Below are 21,461 nucleotides of genomic sequence, written 5' to 3'. Positions count from 1 at the left end.
TATTTGTTGTATATAATATATAACTACATATTGTATATTACACATAATTATTTATATTATTTTTAGAGTATATTCTGAAATGTAGAATTTTGTAAAAAATCATGCATTTTTGTTTGCAATTTAAAAAATGAAGATCTTTGATAGTCTATAAAAATTTAGGTAATCTATTATTCACATTCTCATCTGAGGAAAATTCTGCAAATACACCTTAACCAAACCCAAATATAAATTAAAATGTGGTCCTGAAGAGAACAGAAGAGAAATAGAAGAGAGAGGAACCAATGGTGATCAATGAGTGGATATAGAGAGGTAAATACATTGATGAAGACTGTCCAGTACGTATAATGGAAGGGCTGAGGAAAAATTCTCAAAAACGCACATTGTAAGGAAATTATAAACACTTCTACATTATCTCATTGGCATTTGGGAATTTGAGGAGAGGAATGGAGGAATAAAAGTATTCTTGTAGTTCTGTATTCATTTAGTGTTTGAGGGATAGTTTAGGAAACTAGATAGCACTCTAATGGAAAAAATAATCATTATGAGCAAATGATTGGATCCTCTAAGTCAAATTATGACAGCAGAGAGAGAGAAGGTATCCACTTATGGAAGGGAAGAAGTGAGTAGAGTGTTCAAGTTAATGAAAACAAATAGTGAATGATAACCAGCAAAAATAAGGAAGTGGGAAAAAAAGAGGACACAATAATGTAAAATAAGTAGGTTATAAAAACAAAGTATATGGAAAGAAAAAGTGAAGTACATTAAAAATTGTATTTTAAAGTGAATGGACTGGATACTCTCATAAAAGACAGACTGTAAAAGGAGATTAAAAAATAGTTACAAACGAGAGGGAGTCAAGCCATAAGAGACTCTTAAATACAGAGAACAAAGAGGGTCCATGGGGAAGTGAGGGGAGGGGAAAATGGGTGAAGGAATGAGCACTGGGTGTTGTATGTAAACGATGAATCATGGGAGTCTACTCCCGAAGCCGAGAGTACAGTGTATACACTGTATGTTTGCTAACTTGACAATAAATAATATTAAAAAAATAAATAAATTTATTCCTGAGTTCCTATCTGGGTTATCTTTTATTGATCCAGATATTATATATCAAAATAAAAAAATAAAATATAAAAAAATTAAACCCAGATATACATTACTTATAAGTAGTATACTTAACAAAGTGAGAAAGAAAAGTTGAGAAAAAGGGATGCACAAAGACCAGGCAAAAGCATGTAATAGCAATATCATAAAGCTGGAATTTAAAGTACAAAACATGGGAAAGACAGGTTGATTAATAATATTCACAATTTATAAACATCATCTGCCATAAACAACATAGAAGTATATAAAAATCTTACATATATAGGCAGAACATGCTTACAAATATTTATATAGAATTGATTAATTATGGATGACAGGATATAATTATTTCAAAGGTTTGAATAATATATTAAATAAACTTGATTATATGTATACATGTGTGCATGTATTGTGTATCTATATAAAACTATATAATTATATCTTTATAAATCTATATGTCTCTCTCAAAGAGATTTTATGTTTTTTTTGTTAACATTTACAACATGGATCAAGTAATTGGCTGCCAAAGTCTCCATAACTAGAGAATTATAGGTATGTTCTTGTATCATAATAAAATAAAATTGGAAATAACAACATTCTAGTACATATATCTAATGATTAGTTATTCAAGAAGTATACACCTGGGTAACTCATGGTTTAAAGGGGAAAAGGCAAAATAATTACTTAGAAGGCAATGAAAAGAACATTTCATATCAAAATCTAAGTTTTTAGGAAACAAAGTATTTTAAGAGCATTAATTAGAGCTAGCAATAGAGAAAAAGGTGAAATATTAAGGAATTAAGTCTTATTTCATGAAATTAGAAAACCCAAATGAGCTTGAAAAAATTTACCAGCAAAACTAAAGTTCATAAAACAGGGAAAAAAAGTGGAAAGGATAAGTCTATCCAAAAGCCTTCTTTCAGTTTTTGAGAGATCTGTATTATAGGAAAACGCCTTGTGAGATGAATAAGAAAAAATATTACTTAAGAATAGTTTACTTGGAGTCTATTTAAATATGTAACGCCGATTGTCCTCTGTCTAGGTAGCCGCATAATATTAAACTTTTTGGTTCTAGTATAATATTATTTTTATAACTGTTTGCTCATCTCTACCTATGAGGTATTAAAGTATCATTCTTTTCTACTTTCAGCATACCTATTTTGACAGTCTTTTTCCCCCAAAGACCTTCTGATACATGGTATCTTCCTGCTTCAGACTTGGAATTAACTAACTGATTTTTAAAGCCATTTGGAAATTAAAAGTAAATAACTACTGAGTGAAACATCCATGGATAAAAGTAGAGCTATATCTTTTCCTTTGTCCTCCTGGCTTTCTATCCGTGAAGTACGTTGCTCATCCAGAAGGAATCTGTTATTATGGAATGGTCGATCTACCTTTAGATGGTTTTTACATTTGATTTTTTTCTAGGATTTATATTTCTTTCCTCTGTTAAGGTAACCTTCGGCTTTAAAAACATTTAATCATTTTATTTATTCTTGATCTGAATTTCACAGCTTATCATTCATATGAGATTTTAATGATTAATATTATATCTCTTTTTTCTTCTCTCCTATCATATTATTCTCAGATTTTTTATTTAAAAAATTAAATTATTTATCTTATGTTTCTTTTTTTAAAAAAATAATATCCTAGGGGCGCCTGGGTGGCGCAGTCGGTTAAGCGTCCGACTTCAGCCAGGTCACGATCTCGTGGTCCGTGAGTTCGAGCCCCGCGTCGGGCTCTGGGCTGATGGCTCAGAGCCTGGAGCCTGTTTCCGATTCTGTGTCTCCCTCTCTCTCTGCCCCTCCCCCGTTCATGCTCTGTCTCTCTCTGTCCCAAAAATAAATAAACGTTGAAAAAAAAATTAAAAAAAATAAAAATAATATCCTATATATTTTTTAAATTTTTTTATATTAAATATAATTTATTGTCATATTGGTTTCCATACAACACCCAGTGCTCATCCCAACAGGTCCTTTCCTCACTGCCCATCATCCACTTTCCCCTTTCCCCCACCCCCCCCATAAACCCTCAGTTTGTTCTCATTATTTAAGAGTCTCTTATGGTTTGCCTCCCTCCATCTCTGTAACTTTTTTCCCCCTTCCCTCCCCCATGGTCTTCTGTTAAGTTTCTCAGGATCCACATATGAGTGAAAACATAAGGTATCTGTCTTTCTCTGCCTGACTTATTTCACTTAGCATAATACCCTTCAGTTCCATCCATGTTGCTGCAAATGGTCAGATTTCATTCTTTCTCATTGCCAAGTAGTATTCCATTGTATATTTAAACCACATCTTCTTTATCCATTCATCAGTTAAGAAACAGTGTAGTCTTGCCTTCAGGAGTAGAACCTAGTGATTCATTTCTTACATATGACACCCAGTGCTCATTCCAACAAGGACCCTCCTTAATGCCCATCACCCATTTAGCCCATCTCCCTACCCACCTCCCCTCCAGCAACCCTCAGTTTGTTCTCTGTATTTAGAATCTTTTATGGTTTCTGTCCCTCTCTGTTTTTATCTTATTTTATTTTTCTTTCCCTTACCCTATGTTCATCTGTTTTGTTTCTTAAATTCCACATATGAGTGAAATCATATGATATCTGTCTTTCTCTGACTGACTTATTTCACTTAGCATAATACCCTCTAGTTCCATCCATGTTGTTGCAAATGGCAATAGTTGATTTTAATCACTCAGTAGTATTCCATTGCACATATATACCACATTTTCTTTATCCATTCTGCAGTCAATGGACATTTGGGCTCTTTCCAAAATTTGACTATTGTTGTTAGTGCTGCTATAAACGTTGAGGTACATGTGCCCCTTCAAATCGGCATTTTTGTATTCTTGGGTTAAATTCCTAGTAGTGCAATTGCTGGCTCATAGGTTAGTTCTATTTTTAATTTTTGAGGAACCTCCATACTGTTTTCCAGAGTGGCTGCACCAGTATGTATTCCCATCAACAGTGGAAAAGAATTTCCCTTTCCCTGCATCCTTGACAACATTTGTTGTTCCTATCTCAAGAAGCAAGAAAGGTTCCAAATGAACAACCTAACATTTTACCTGAAGGAGAAAGAAAAGGAGCAGCAAATAAAGCCCAACGTCAACAGAAGAAGTGAAATAATAAAGATTAGAGACAAAAAAAAAAAAAAAGATTAGAGACAATGAACAATTTAGAATCCAAACAACAGTAGAACAGATCAATGAAATTGAGCTATTTAAAAAATTTTTTTTAACATTTATTCATTTTTTTTGAGAGAAAGAGAGAAAGCACAAACAGGGGAGGGGCAGAGAGAGGGGGAGACACAGAATCCGAAGGAGGCTCCAGGCTCTGAGCTGTCAGCACAGAGCCCGATGCAGGGCTCGAACTCAAAAAACTCAAGATCATGACCTGAGCCGAAGTCGGACGCCCAACTGACTGAGCCACCCAGGTGCCCCTGAGCTGGTGTTTTGAAAGAATAGCTTATGCTTCTTTTAAAATTTAAAGAAACTTTAAGATAAAAGTTATTTGGTTTTATTATTTTGATTGCTTTAGCTTTTTAAACACTGCTTAAAATCCTACATTATTTAACTGTTAATTTTTATTTAGATTTTAAAATATTCTTGGTTATCTATTGTATCCTTCTAATTTTTTAAAATCTTGTGTTTATTTTTAATTATAGAGATTCATTTCCCCCTTATAGTTCAGAAAGAGGCAGCAGTGAGCATTAAATAGGACACCACAACACAAAAAGAAATGGCTCCTTTATTTCATTGTCATTCTACTTCTATCTCTGTCTCTGTAAATCTTTTAGCTTTCTTAGTAATAATAGTAGAAAATAATTATTTTCTGAGAATTTCCATCAAGAAATTTTAGAGAACCACAAGTTCTAGATCCTTCCAAGATCCTATATCTAACTAACCACCACCACCACCAACAAAAAGACCTAACTAAGACCTAAGTGACTTATTCTTGGAATGGTGTACTTTCTGAAACTAAATGGGGGATAAAATCTTTAAATTTCTCCAATACATAAAGCTGTTAGGATATACTGAGCCAACATTTGTCTCAAACCACAAGCTGTCAGCATACTCAAGGAGGTCATGAAGATTTGATTGACAAACCACAGCAGAGGTTTTGTATAACAGGTTCACAGCCTGATTTACATCAAATATATTTATTCCCAAGATGGCTGGGAATGTCTTTCCAGAAAGATCATATATATTTTTTGTGTCACTCTTTTGCATTACTTTCTTTCATCATGGTGGTCTGTGAGAAGCTGGCTAGAACCCCATTTATCTAAACTAAGACTAAAAAAAATGGGATCAGAGTTGTTTCACTGATTCAAGGTTTCATGATTTGAGTTTAGACTTGTTCATTCTGTGGTTGTCCAGAAAAGTGGAACCATGACGTTACAGATTGGCCCTTCTTTGAAAAATACTTAGGGAACAGCGAGTCTACCAATTTTTTTTAATATTTATTTTTGAGAGAGAGAGAGAGACAGAGTGCAAGCAGGGGTAGGGGCAGAGAGAGAGGGAGACAGAATCCGAGGCAGGCACCAGGCTCTGATTTATAAGCACAGAACCCGACATGGGGCTCGAACTCACAAAGTTCGAGCAAGATGATGACCTGAGCTGAAGTTGGACACTTAACCCACTGAGTCACCAAGGCACCCTGAGTCTAGCAATTTTTGAACTTTAATTGGATTTCTTGGGAGAGAATAATGTGCCTTTCAGAAAAAAATAGAATAACTGGGGGGTGAATGAATGAGAGTGTTTAGAGACTGCTGGTTGTGGCTGATCTCTTGTTCCATACCACTATTTAGGCTTCAGGCCAGTTATTTCTTCCTGTTCTTCAATATCATCAATGCTGATGCAGTTTCTGGTCCAGTTTATTTCATCTTTTGCATGGATTTACATTCCCTTCATTCCCTGAACTATACCTAGTCTCTGGGCCTCTATTTATTAACTGAAGATTTGAGGAAGAAATAAAGGAATGACAATGTAGCAAAGGAAAAAAGAAAAACCCTGATTAGATTTCAGATCTCACTCTTCCTAACCTCCACCATGAGCTTTCATAAAGATTCCTTATCATCCAACTCTCTCCTTAGTCTCTGGTCTCCTGGTGTTTTAATAGGGTTCATTGTGTCTCTTTTTAGAATTGTATCATTTTTTAAAAATATAATTTCTCATCAAGTTACCTAACATACAGTGTATACAGTGTGCTTTTGGTTTTGGGAGTAGATTCCCATGATTCATCGTTTGCATATAACACCCAGTGCTCATCCCAAGTGCCCTCCTCCTCCTCAATGTCCATCACCCATTTTTCTCCCCGCCCCATCAACCCTCAGTTTGTTCTCTGTATTTAAGAGTCTCTTATGATTTGGCTACCTCTCTGTTTGGAACTATTTTTTCCCCTTCCCTTCCCCCACGGTCTTCTGTTAAGTTTCTCAAGTTCCACATATGACTGAAAACATGGGATATCTGTCTTTCTCTAACTTATCTCACTTAGCATCATACCCACCAGTTTCATCCACATTGGTGCACATAGTAAGATTTCATTCTTTCTCATTGCCAAGTAGTATTCCATTGTGTGTATATAAACCACATCTTTTTTTATTTTTTATTTTTTAAAATTTACATCCAAATTAGTATATAGTGAAGCAATGATTTCTGGAGTAGATTCCTTAATGCTCCTTACCCATTTAGCCCATCCCCCCTCCCACAACTCCTCCAGCAACCCTCAGTTTGTTCTCCATATTTATGAGTCTCTTCTGTTTTGTCCTCCTCCCTGTTTTTATATTATTTTTGTTTCCCTTCGTTTATGTTCATGTTTTGTCTCTTAAAGTGCTCATATGAGTGAAGTCATATGAGTTTTGTCTTTCTCTGAATGACTACTTTCACTTAGCATAATACCCTCCAGTTCCATCCATGTAGTTGCGCATGGAAAGATTTCATTCTTTTTGATTGCCGAGTAATACTCCATTGTATATATATACCACATCTTCTTTATCCATTCATCCATTGATGGACATTTGGGCTCTTTCCATACTTTGGCTATTGTTGATAGTGCTGCTATAAACATGGAGGTGCATGTGTCCCTTTGAAACAGCACATCTGTATCCCTTGGATAAATGACTAGTAGTGCAATTGCTGGGTTGTAGGGTAGTTCCATTTTTAGTTTTTTGAAGAACATCCATACTGTTTTCCAGAGTGGCTGCACCAGCTTGCATTCCCACCAACAATGCAAAAGAGATCCTCTTTCTCCGCATCCTTGCCAACATCTGTTGTTGCTTGAGTTGCTAATGTTAGCCATTCTGACAGGTGTAAGGTGGTATCTCACTGTGGTTTTGATTTGTATTTCCCTGATGATGAGTGATGTGGAGCATTTTTTAATGTGTCTTTTCACCATCTGGATGTCTTCTTTGGAGAAGTGTCTATTCATGTCTTTTGCCCATTTCTTCACTGGATTATTTGTTTTTTGGGTGTTGAGTTTGATAAGTTCTTTATAGATCTTGGATACTAACCCTTTATCTGATATGTCATTTACAAATATCTTCTCCCATTCTGTCGGTTGCCTTTTAGTTTTGCCTTATTTCCTTTGCTGTGCAGAAGCTCTTTATTTTGATGAGGTCCCAGTAGTTCATTTTTGCTTTTGTTTCCCTTGCCTCCAGAGACGTGTTGAGTAAGAAGTTGCTGCGGCCAAGATCAAAGAGGTTTTTGCCTGCTTTCTCCTCGAGGATTTTGATGGCTTCCTGTCTTACATTGAGGTCTTTGATCCATTTTGAGTTTATTTTTGTGTATGGTGTAAGAAAGTGGTCCAGGTTCATTCTTCTGCATGTTGCTGTCCAGTTTTCCCAACACTGCTTGCTGAAGCGACTATCTTTATTCCATTGTATATTCTTTCCCGCTTTGTGAAAGATTAGTTCGCCATACATTTGTGGGTCCATTTCTGGGTTCTCTATTCTGTTCCATTGATCTGAGTGTCTGTTTTTGTGCCAGTACCATACTATCTTGATGATTACAGCTTTGTAGTATAGCTTGAAGTCTGGAATTGTTATGCCTCCTGCTTTGGTTTTCTTTTTCAAGATCGCTTTGGCTATTCGGGGTCTTTTCTGGTTCCATACAAATTTTAGGATTATTTGTTCTAGCTCTGTGAAGAATGCTGGTGTTACTTTGATAGGGATTGCAGTGAATACGTAGACTGCTTTGGGTAGTATCGACATTTTAACAATATCTGTTATTCCTATCCAGGAGCATGGAATCTTTTTCCATTTCTTTGTGTCTTCTTCAGTTTCTTTCAAGCTCTCTATAGTTTTCGGTGTATAGATTTTTTCATATCTTTGGTTAGATTTATTCCTAGGTATTTTATGGTTTTTTGTGCAACTGTAAATGGTATTGATTCCTTGATTTCTCTTTCTGTTGCTTCATTGTTGGTGTATAGGAATGCAACCGATTTCTCTGCATTGATTTTATATCCTGCAACTTTGCTGAATTCATGAATCACTTCTAGCAGTTTTTTTGTGGAATCTTTTGGGTTTTCCATATAGACTATCATGTCATCTGCGAAGAGTGAAAGTTTGACCTCCTCCTGGACAATTAGGATGCCTTTTATTTCTTTGTGTTGTCTGATTGCAGAGGCTAAGACTTCCAATACTATGTTGAATAACAGTGGTGAGAGTGGACATCCCTGTCTTGTTCCTGACCTTAGCGGAAAGCTCTCAGTTTTTCCCCATCGTATATGGCTTTTATCATCTTGAGGTATGATCCTTCTATCTCTACCCTCTTGAGAGTTTTTATCAAGAAAGGGTGCTGTATTTTGTCAATTGCTTTCTCTGCATCTATTGAGAGGATCATATGGTTCTTGTCCTTTCTCAAGCTTTCTATTTCCTCCTGATTGAGTTTTGGAAGTGTGTGGGTGTTTAGGAATTTGTCCATTTCTTCCAGGTTGTCTAGTTTGTTGGCATATAATTTTTCAAAGTATTCCCTGATAATTGCTTGTATCTCTGAGGGATTGGTTGTAATAATTCCATTTTCATTCATGTTTTTATCTATTTGGGTCATCTCCCTTTTCTTTTTGAGAAGCTTAACTAGAGGTTTATGAATTTTGTTTATTTTTTCAAAAAACCACCTCTTGGTTTTGTTGATCTGCTCTACAGTTTTTTTAGATTCTATATTGTTTATTTCTGCTCTGATCTTTATTATTTCTCTTCTTCTGCTGGGTTTAGGATGTCTTTGCTGTTCTGCTTCTATTTCCTTCAGGTGTGCCGTTAGATTTTGTATTTGGGATTTTTCTTGTTTCTTGAGATAGGCCTGGATTGCAATGTATTTTCCTCTCAGGACTGCCTTCGCTGCATCCAAAAGCGTTTGGATTGTTGTATTTACATTTTAGTTTGTTTCCATATATTTTTTAATTTCTTCTCTAATTGCCTGGTTGACCCATTCATTCTTTAGTAGGGTGTTCTTTAACCTCCATGCTTTTGGAGGTTTTCCAGACTTTTTCTTGTGGTTGATTTCAAGCTTCATAGCATTGTGGTCTGAAAGTATGCATGGTGTGATTTCAATTCTTGTATACTTATGAAGGGCTGTTTTGTGACCCAGTATATGATCTATCTTGGAGAATGTTCCATGTGCACTCAAGAAGAAAGTATATTCTGTTGCTTTGGGATGCAGAGTTCTAAATATATCTGTCAAGTCCATCTGATCCAATGTATCATTCAGGGCCCTTGTTTCTTTATTGACTGTGTGTCTAGATGATCTATCCATTTCTGTATGTGTGGTGTTAAAGTCCCCTGCAATTACCACATTCTTATCAATAAGGTTGCTTATGTTTGTGATTGTTTTATATATTTGGGGGCTCCGGTATTCAGCACATAGACATTTATAATTGTTAGCTCTTCCTGATGGATAGACCCTGTGATTATTATATAATGCCCTTCTTCATCTCTTGTATAGCCTTTAATTTAAAGTCTAGTTTGTCTGATATAAGTATGGCTACTCCAGCTTTCTTTTGGCTTCCAGTAGCATGATAAATAGTTCTCCATCCCCTCACTCTCAATCTGAAGGTGTCCTCCGGTCTAAAATGAGTCTCTTGTAGACAGCAAATAGATGGGTCTTGTTTTTTTATCCATTCTGATACCCTATGTCTTTTGGTTGGCGCATTTAGTCCATTTACATTCAGTGTTATTATAGAAAGATATGGGTATAGAGTCATTGTGATGTCCGTAGGTTTCATGCTTGTAGCGATGTCTCTGGTACTTTGTCTCACAGGATCCCCCTTAGAATCTCTTGTAGGGCTGGTTTAGTGGTGACGAATTCCTTCAGTTTTTGTTTGTTTGGGAAGACCTTTATCTCTCCTTCTATTCTAAATGAGAGACTTGTTGGATAAAGGATTCTCGGCTGCATATTTTTTCTGTTCATCACATTGAAGATGTCCTGCCATTCCTTTCTGGCCTGCCAAGTTTCAGTAGAGAGTTCGGTCACGAGTCTTATAGGTCTCCCTTTATATGTTAGAGCACGTTTATCTCTAGCTGCTTTCAGAATTTTCTCTTTACCCTTGTATTTTGCCAGTTTCACTATGATATGTTGTGCAGAAGATCGATTCAAGTGACATCTGAAGGGAGTTCTCTGTGCCTCTTGGATTTCAATGCCTTTTTCCTTCCCCAGATCAGGGAAGTTCTCAGCTATTATTTCTTCAAGTACACCTGCAGCACCTTTCCCTCTCTCTTCCTCCTCATAACTGGAATACCAAAATTTATTGTTATAAACTTATCATACAAAAATCACTACATACCAATAATAAGAAAGTAAAAAAATACAATTTAAAGCACAATTTATAATAGAGTTTAAATAGAATTTAAAGCATAATTTATAATTTATCAAAATATAAAAATGTATGAATAAACCTAATATGTGCAAGGCATGTATACAAGAAAAATCAATAAAAAAATATTGAGAGAAATTTTAAAGGCTAAATTAATGTATTAGAAGATTCAGTAATCTAAAGATGTCATTCCTTCATTCTTTTTTTTTTAATATATGAAATTTATTGTCAAATTGGTTTCCATACAACACCTAGTGCTCATCCCAACAGGTGCCCTCCTCAATACCCACCACCCACCCTCCCCTCCCTCCCACCCCCCATCAGCCCTCAATTTGCTCTCAGAAGATGTCATTCTTTCCAAATTGAAATGTAGGTTCAAGGCAGTCTCAGAATTTCAGCAGGTATATTGTGAAAATAGATAAGCAGATACTAAAACATACAAATGCCAACACTAGCTAACACACCCATAAAGAAGAAATAATTTAGAGGACCAAAATCAAGCCTTATTATAGAGCTATAGCTAATAAGATAATGTAGCACAGATAAGAATAGACTAGTGGAACAGAACAAGAGGTCCAAAAGAGATCCAAACATATATGGTCAGTTTATTCAAAAGTGACGCTGCAGTGCAGTGGAGAAGGAAGCTTTTCAATAAAGTCATGTTGAGTTAAATAGTGTGCACAGGATAAAAAATAAATCTTGACCTTGGCTTATATGATACACAAAAATTAATTCCAGATGGATTGTATATCTCAGCATGAAAGGTAAAAATGCTAATATTCTAGGAAGTAAGGTAGGGGTTTGGACTTACCAAGATATTTCCCTATGGATAAAAATAGGATAGACAAATCAATAAAATTATGAATCTTTTAAGAGGGATAAAGACCAGGTGAGTCAGTGTTGGATAGGTGATCAAACCAGTCATTGCTACATCAGTCTTATATTGCTACAATGAAACAAAGTAATAAACAATGATAAAATCTCAATGGCACACCGAAATAAACATTTATTAAAGTCTACTTGAGTTCTGACAACCTGAACTGGGACTCCCTTTCATGTTGACATTTTACTTATTACTTCAGGCCCCCAAACACCCTGCTGGGCAGAACAAGCAGGGATTCCCTCCTGAACTCTGTTGAGTGTTGGAACCTTTGCTGGATGGCCCTTGAGCAGAGCTACTCTCCTCATCCATCTCAGGCTGTGGCACTGTACCAGGCAGCTCACCTGTATTATGTATAAATAGATGTTAGGATATCACATAAAAAATAAAACTAAAATTATTACGAGCAATTTCAAGGGGATTTTTTTAAAGGAAATATTTAAAATGACTATTGCTTCTGAAAGAGTGAAATTGTCAGTATACCTTGGGAAGGGTTTGTACAATTGATATATTTTTCCCCAGCAATTCCTCATTATAGAATAATTATACACTGATATGATTTTTGCCTTACTCAACCCAAATGACCTCTTCAGTATATTTATCATTCTTTTATCTGCCCTTATGTGTCCATACATTTAATATTAGCTGATATTTTACCCAAAGCTGTTGGATATGTTGTTTAGTCAATGAAATAATGCATAAATTCAAGTTCTCTTATCTTTCTGTATTATATCAAGGACTTGGACTATATTTTATTCTTCTTTGAAAATGTTGGGGACCCTGGGTGCCTCCATCAGTTAAGCGTCTGACTTTTGATCTCTGCTTAGGTCATGATATTATGGTTTATGGACTGAGCCACAGGTCAGACTCTGCTGACAGCATAGAGCCTTCTTGGAAATATTTCTCTCCTTTTCTCTGCCCCTCCTCTGCTCCTTCTGTAAGTAAACAAACAAACAAACATTAAAAAAAATTTTTTTTCAACGTTTATTTATTTTTGGGACAGAGAGAGACAGAGCATGAACGGGGGAGGGGCAGAGAGAGAGGGAGACACAGAATCGGAAACAGGCTCCAGGCTCTGAGCCATCAGCCCAGAGCCTGACGCGGGGCTCGAACTCACGGACCGCGAGATCGTGACCTGGCTGAAGTCGGACGCCCAACCGACTGCGCCACCCAGGCGCCCCCAAACAAACATTTTAAAAGAAATGTTAATTTAGTAGTTAAATACTGGCTACTGTTTTATTTTAAAGACATTTTAAAGTAATTTTTATTACATGTTTTATTTATTTATTTTGAGAGAGAGAGAGAGAGAGAGAGAGAGAGAGAGAGAGAGAGAGAATCTCTGTATACACCATCAGCACAGAACCGAATGTGGGGCTTGAGTCAAGAACCACGAGATCTTGGTCTGAGCCGAAACCAACAGTTGCACGCTTAAATGACTGAGCCACTCAGGCACCCCGTGCCTACTGTTTTAAATATATTTGACTTTCAACTTTATACAGAGAACACTGAGTTCTGACATGGGGGGATTTCAGAATTTAACAAATGTTTATAGTATAAAAGGAAAATAGCCATAACAGAGATAAAACTCAGGGCAGCATAGAGAAGGGAATAACTAGCACAGTAAACTTTGTAGAAGATCTAACACTTGAATTGTGTTTAATGAGATTTCTGGGCTGTTACCATAGAAAGAGAAATGTGATGATGGGGATGAAGTAGCTGTTGTCTTTAGGTGTGAAAGAACATGATATAATTGGAGAGGTAATAGTGAATGTAGCACAGCATGTGCAAACATGGGAGAAAAAGGAGGGAAAGAAGAAGGGGAAATATGTACCTGAAAGATTAGGTTAGACTCAGGTCAAATCCTTGGGTAAAACAAAAATCAGTAACAAACAAACAGACAAACAAACAGGAAAACTCAAGTAGTTCTCTTGAAAGGGAACTGAAAAATACATGTTTTACTTGTTCAGTAGACATACATACAGATGGTCCATACATTAAAATGGTTTGACTTAGGATATGTCAACTTTACAATGATGTGAAAATTATATTCATTCAGTAGAAACCTTACTTTAAAATTTGAATTGTGATCTTTTTGTGGGCTAGTAACATGTGGTATGCTACTCTTCTGTTGTGCTAGGAAATGGCAGTGGCCCCAGTTTCCAGTCTGAGACACATGATCATGAGAGTAAAGAGCTGATAACACTCAAACCATCCCGTACCCAAACAACCATTCTGTTTTTCAGTTTCAGTACAGTACTCAATAAGTTATATGAAATATTCAATACTCTATTGTCAACAGGCTTTGTATGAGATGTTTTTGACCAATTATAGGCTAATGTAAGTGCTCTAATGTAAGTGTTCTGAGCATATTCAAGTTAAGCTCTGATGTTCAGTAGATTAGGTGTATTAAAGGCTTTATTGGCTTGTGATATTCTCAACTTTCAATGGGTTTTTTAGGATATAACACCATCAATTAAAGATGATCTGTACTAGATTTTCTTGGAAAAGCTTCATCTCATTTTTTTCTTATTTCTTAAAGTTTACGCTCACTTCTTATACTGGTTGTCTTTACATTTTGTAACATTTTCATGAAAGGTAAAGTTATATTATTGTCTTGAAATTGCTTTCCAACTGCTAAATTCTGTAACTCTACCTACAATCTTTATTTCTTTTGTTTTGTTTATATGAAAAACTTTTGCCTCAAATCTATGAGTTTATTTTGTGCATGAACTCAAAGATGTAAGTTTTTTATCCTTTCCTCCAGAGCCACTGTCTACTCATCATTTTTCTCACAGCTCCAACACCTCTGTGTTCCCCAGGCTATAGATGATAGGCATATCATTGGCATGGGAGTGACTACTCCATAGAGCAATCAATTTGTCAACAGCAGAGTCTTTGGACTTTGGCTTCATGTATATGAAGAGGATTGTCCCATAAAAAAAGGTCACTGCTGTTAAGTGGGCTGAACAGGTACAGAAGGCCTTTTTTCTGCCTTCTGCTGAATTGATTCTTAGTACAGTAGAAAGGATGAAAATGTAGGGGGATACAAATTTACAATAATGGAATACACAAAAATATTATATTGCCCAACATTATAGCAATCTCAATCAAAGTATTATGTGCACAAGCCAGCTTGACAAAGGCCAATATTTCACAAAGTGGTTAATGACATTTTTTCCATAGAAGGGCAACTGTATTGCAAGTATAGTTTTTATCAGTGAGTTGAGAAAGCCCAGTCCCCAGGAGAGGGCTGCCATCTGAATGCAAAGTGCCTTGCTCATGATGATGGGGTATCTCAGAGGGTTACAGATGGCCACGTAACGGTCATATGCCATCACTGCTAGAAGCACGCACTCTGTGGACCCCATAGTGTAGGAGACAGACATCTGAACAACACATCTAAGGAAGGAGATGGTTTTCTTCTGTGATAGGAAGTGAATTAACATTAAGGGTATAAAGGAGGAAGTGTAACAAATATTTAGGAAGGAAAGATTACCAAGGAAGAAGTACATGGGCGTATGGAGGCGGGAATCTAGGAGAGTTAGTATGATCAAGGTGCTGTTCCCTAGCAGGATCACCAGGTACATCATCAAGCACATGATGAAAAGGAGTTTTTCCACTTTGGGGTACTCAGAAAGTCCCTGCAGAATGAACTCAATCTCTGTCCAGTTCATCCTGTCCATTTTACTTTTTTATACCTGGAGTAATCCAGGAGAGAAAACTTCATGTGAGCATTACACGTCATTGCATATTACCATGTGCAGATATCACTGGAGGAGGGGCACCAAGTGTGTGCCCACAATAGCTGGAATGGTGCTAAGAACTCTGAGGTTAGCTGTTTGAATTTCTCTTCTGGCTCTTAAGGGAAGGGATTGAAGATGTGTAAAAATTACATTGATAGCTTATTAAAAATTATAGGGTTTTGTATTCCATTTGCTGGGATTATGATACACAGTTCTGAGGCAGGAAAGAACTATTTGCATCTAACAAACATTTGTTACTTCCTGTCCTTTGGATCCACAGACCCCACTTTGAATATCATCATTTTGGAGACAGTGTGCTTAACCTGTTCAAAATAACTATGTACTTGATTTTATTTCATAGCAGTCATTAACAATAACATTGGTTTAGAGTCTTGTAATTTACAAATACACTCACACATATTGCTCATTTTATCATCACTATAATAATGTGAGGAAAGTGAAATTCATAGAGGTAAAATGTATATAAAACACAGTTTGAGCCACTATTCCAGTCTGCATTTTCTGGCTTTATATCACCCACCCCTTTTATTTTTATTTTTTTAATGTTTATTTATTTTTGAGAGACACAAAGCACTAGCGGAGAAGTACTCTCAGAGAGGAGACAGAGGATCCAAAGTGGGCTTTGTGGTAACAGGAAAGAGCCAGACTGGGGGCTCAAACACACAAGCTGTGAGATCATGACCTGAGCCGAACTCAGAAGTTTAACCAACTCAGCCATCCAGGTGCCCCTCACCTGCCCTTTCTGAACAGCATGCTATTGCCCTCTCCAAATTATGTGAATTTCCTAAGGAGTGAGAATCAGGCATCTTTTTATTTATTTATTTTTTTAAATTTTTGTTAACGTTTATTTATTTTTGAGACAGAGAGAGACAGAGCATGAATGGGGGAGGGTCAGAGAGAGAGGGAGACACAGAATCTGAAGCAGGCTCCAGGCTCTGAGCTGTCAGCACAGAGCCCGACACGGGGCTCAAACGCACGGATAGCGAGATCATGACCTGAGCTGAAGTCAGACGCTCAACCGATTGAGCCACCCAGGCGCCCCTCAGGCATCTTTTTAAATATGTTCTCCAGATTATCCTAATATTCAGTATGGTAGAAAACCACCTGTCTAGTGGAGTGCCTCCAAATTTTAGTATACAGACAAATCACATGGGACAGTCTCTTAAAGGATTCTAAATCAGTGGGTCTGAATTGGATTCTAAGATCTGAATTTATTAACATGTTCCCAGATGCTGCTGCCGCTGCTCTCTGCAGAACTCACATGACTAGCAAGCCTTTTAGACCATTTCTCTCCAATGCTATTGCAGAGTGCCACTAATGCCTCTGTTGTATGTTGGATTGTAATTAAATAGTAGACAATGCAAAACTGACCATTCTGTGAGTCTTGGAGTTGAGGCTTCTGTGTGAGTGTTTTGAAATTAGTTTTATGTTTTTTAGATTTTATATATGCAAGTAACCAAATTGTGAGCAGAAATTCCTACTTTTGTTTTGTTTTGTTTTGTTTTGTTTTGTTTTGTTTTGTTTCTGACCATGTTAAAGTACTTTCTCTTCCATTTGTTGAATTTGCAATTAGGGTCAATATTTTCCAAAATATGAATTTGAGATCAGCTCAAGCATCTTAGTTGTGCATCATAGAACATGGAGCAAATAACTTTAATTTGAAAAAAATTTAAAGAGTAGATATTAGTAGCTGACTTTTTTATAGTAATTAAATCAAAGAACATAATTTTGACAACACCTTTCATTCTCAAGGTATTCTACCTAACTTAAAAACATCCCTAGAGGAAAAGAAAAGACTGATCCAATGGATGAGTTTCTAGTTAGTTTTTTTTTTTTTTTAATTTTTATTTATTTTGAGTGATGGGTGGGGCGGGAGGGGGATAAGTGAGGTAGGGGCAGAGAGACGGAGAGAGAGAGAATCCCAAGCACCCTCTACACTATTATCACAGAGCCTGACATGGGGCTCCATCTATGAATCATGAGATAATGACCTGAGCCAAAATCAAAAGTCTGAGTCTCAACTGACTGAGCCACCCAGGTGCCCCTTTAGTTAGTGTTTTTAAACAAGGCTGTGTGGGGTGCCTTAGTGTCTCTTAAGTTAAGTGCCCTCTCTTGGTTTCAGCTCTGGTCATGATCTCACAGTTCATGACATCGAGCCCTGTGTCAGGCTCTGTGCTGACAGCGAAGAGCCTGTTTGGGATCCTGTCTCTCCTCTCCTCTGCCCCTTCCCCCACACTTTCTCTCTGTCAAAATAAATAAACATTAAAAAATTAAACAAGAAGCTGTTTCTGATATAGGCTCTGCCATTTCTGCGATAATCATTTGCCAACAGGCTATGCTGCTTTCTATAGCAACTTCAGTTTACAATAGTGAAACATATTAGCATAACACAGTGTTTATATGTCTATTGGCTATGGAAAAGAGGTTCTCATCCAATTCAAGCTGTACCATACTTTGCAGGCATACATTACAAAGAGGGTGAGAAGGGTTGGGTCAGGAAGGATATATTTCTATTTAGTATTACGATTGGAATGTGATTGACTGTAGATACATAGTATCAACCTACTCTGAATCTGAAAATAAAATTCTGATAGAGGAACATCATTTGTCTAGGGTCTGTTGTTTCAGGAAAGATGTGAATTAGATCAAATACCCTCTCTTTTCTTTTCTAGGAACATCTCCTAAAAATTGATTCCATTTGGAAATTACTTGTATCAAATAATGATGGTATGCATCTGGTATCCTGACAGTTCAGAGATAGGTGCTGTAAAAAATTTTTCACTTGCAAACATTTATAAGACAAACCACCAATCTGGTTTAATGCTTTCAAATGGGGGTGGTGGGAAGGATAATGGACAGCATAGAGGAAATTACTTTCATTACTCTTGTAATGCTAGTGTAACTTTTAGAAAGCAATCAATAAACACTTGTTTAATAGCATTGTGACAAACCTTTTCTTCATTTTAGCTTACTTCACAAAAATGGATTCCTGGGAATAAGTGAATGAAAAATTTTAAGATTCTTGATAATTTCTAATAAATCACTTTCCATGCAAAATGCATATTAGATAATTCCATTTTTACTAAATCTTTGCTTTTTGGGTACTATCTTTTGAGACAGTTTTTCATTCTTAACTTATGCTAAGGGAATTGTTAAATAATTATCGTATACTAATTTGATGCACTTATTATGCACTTATCAATTTAACATTTGTGACAAATTGGTATTAAAATAAAAGTAATGTTTAAATTATATTAAAATGATTAAGTGAAACAGAAAGAAAACAACGTTTTTTTTATTTTCAAAACTAAAACCTAAACCAAGATAGCGTGGACAGAATAGAAAGACTAGAAAGAACTACCCAAAACATTAATGGTTACCTTAGAGTTCTTTCTTCTACTTTTCTGAATTACTCAAATTTTTAAAATAGATATACATAAAGAAAGCATATTATTAAATAAGAGAAAAACACTAAAGCAGGTGTCCAGTTATTTTAGAAAACTAACTCAGAATAAAGAATGTTAAAATAATTTAGGTAGTACAGGTATTAAATGTCTAGAAACTACACATTGAAGCTGAGCTGTACTGATGTGTCCTATCCGGTTATTGGTAGGAACCCACTGTTTCTCGTGAACAGAAAGCATTTATAATCCCTACTCTCAAAAGCTTCCAAATAACAGTGGTTTTTGTTTGTTTGTTTTTAGGAGGTACACCAAGATAAGGGACTTGAGTTCTTGACTTAATCATGTGTTATCAAAGGAGATTACAGGCTACTGATGCCTAGCACAGAATTATTGTTTAGAAGATGACATTCCTATTTGAAAAGAATCTGAACTGGCCTGGATCCTAGCCAACCTCTAATCCCCCTCTCCCAACTCCTGGTGTTTTATAAAAATTAACCACTCTGTGGTTCAATGCCCTGGGACTACATCTGGACACTGTATTAGTGTTGTAATAGACCTAAGGAAAGTCTGTGACTTTTTATCCAAGCCAGAAGTTAAGCTCTCTAACTTTCTAGAAGGAAAATTTCTAACTTTCTATAATCTTTTATTTTGTTTTATTGACTTAGCTACTTGAAGACCTAATAGTTAAAGTACTAAGATTTTTCAATGAAAAACACATACTATCTGTACTGTAAATTCTCACTAGAGGAACTAATCCTATAATCTTCTCCAGCTCTTCTAAATATATCAATTTAGAGAGTTGATACTGTACAAAAACGAATGGGCCTGCTAACTCTCAATTTATAGATTTTATAAATGCTAATCTTCAACTAATATGCCACAAGGAAAGATGTATTACTTTTGCTTACAAAGAGAAAAGAAATTGGCATGTGATGTCCTAGATTGAGACACTTCATACATTTTTTATCATTTAATCTTGCAAATAACCCACACGTTATTATGAATTTTACCAATGAGGAAATTACTTTGAAATTTCAAAGGTTAAGTTAAATGATTACTATCTTTTTTTAGAAGTTTTTATCTAAAGGGCGTCTTCATTGTTCAGTTGGTTGAGCATCTGACTTCAGCTCAGGTCATGATCTTGCAGTCTGTGAGTTCAAGCCCTCTGTGCTGACAGCTCAGATCCTGGAGCCTACTTGGGATCCTTTGTCTCCTTCTCTCTCTGCCCCTCCCCTGTTTGTGCTCTCTTTCTCTCAAAAATAAATAAGCATTTAAAAAAATTAAGTTTTTATTTAAATTCTGGTTAACAGTGTAATATTAGTGTCGGGTGTATAATTTAGTGATTCAATACTTCCATACAACACCTGGTTTTCAATATCATATAGTTGGTAAATACCAGAACTATGATTTAAAGCTTCATCTTTATGGTAGCCCGTTTTTAGCACTATGTTACATTTACTTATTGATAAAATTTCTTCTTATAAAACCACTATTTAATATGATGCGCTTGACTTTCAAACATCCAACTGATGAAAATACACATAAAAATATATTGGCATCTTTGGAAAACATTGAAGGCTATTTATTGTCTTCCACTTATGAAGACACTAACCACAAAAATGAATTAAAATGAAAAATAAACAGCCAAAAATTCCTTTCTACTTGTCTGGTGTGGACAATTAAGGTCTAGGGTGGTAGAATTTATTTGTTACATAAATGGGGAAAAATTAATATTCCTCTGTCTTGGACCCCTACAAGTTCAAATTAACACTTATAATTACTGCAACACCCTGTTACATATGTTTTGTTTCTAATCCTGTTTTTACCATAAACACCTTTAATTACAAGTTTCCTCAAACCCTTATTGAGAATCGTTTATGTGTGATTAATACATAAATTATTATGTGCTCTTTCTCCAGATAATTTTTACTTAAGATTTTAGTGAACTATATACTTGAATACAGTAGCTTTTCACCCATTATTTATAAGGGTCTGTTACATTACAGGAAACTTTTTCTTCTTCACTAGTCTTATCTATGTGCTATTTTGGGATTTTTAAAGAAATTTAAATAATATCCTGCTCTTGAAGATGATGCCTGAATTAATTTTTTTCCGTTACATATATATACATATTTTCAAAGTCCCACCATCAATGATCACCTCAACAACAAAAAATATCCTTATATTTATTGATACCATGTTTTCATTTGGAAATGATTTTAGCAGAACTTTTTATTTTACCTCCCAACTGTGTTTTAAAGTCATCTCACCATTCCATTCTATTAAGTAATAGAAAACATTTCCAGGAATTTGAATTCCATTTGCATTTTTCAGATGAGACCAGAAGATTCTCACTTTGAAAGTTGGTTGTTCTCCTTCCTAAAAAGAAATGTGAGAAAGAATGCTACAATCAAACAATTCATCTGTACATGAATTTTAATAAGAACATATCAAGGAAAGAAAACATATTAAAAATAAGGATCCATGATGCAACTCTGGTTTCCCAGTATTTGTCCTAAAGTTGATGC

The 21,461-nt window shown here is 35.8% G+C and overlaps 1 protein-coding gene and 1 pseudogene across 1 annotated transcript in view; one reads left to right on the top strand and one right to left on the bottom strand.

Annotated features, from left to right (window-relative positions):
- The window catches only part of LOC111556266 (olfactory receptor 13C3), a 113,793-nt gene that overhangs the window by 51,143 nt on the left and 41,189 nt on the right, over positions 1-21,461 (top strand). The window lies entirely within an intron of this gene.
- On the bottom strand, positions 14,514-15,448 carry LOC101081088 (annotated as a pseudogene).

Source organism: Felis catus, chromosome D4 (assembly GCF_018350175.1).
Source record: "Felis catus isolate Fca126 chromosome D4, F.catus_Fca126_mat1.0, whole genome shotgun sequence".
Classification (NCBI taxonomy): domain Eukaryota; kingdom Metazoa; phylum Chordata; class Mammalia; order Carnivora; family Felidae; genus Felis; species Felis catus.
The sequence above is the reverse complement of the archived record's forward strand: the minus strand, read 5'-3'. Positions and strand labels throughout refer to the sequence as shown.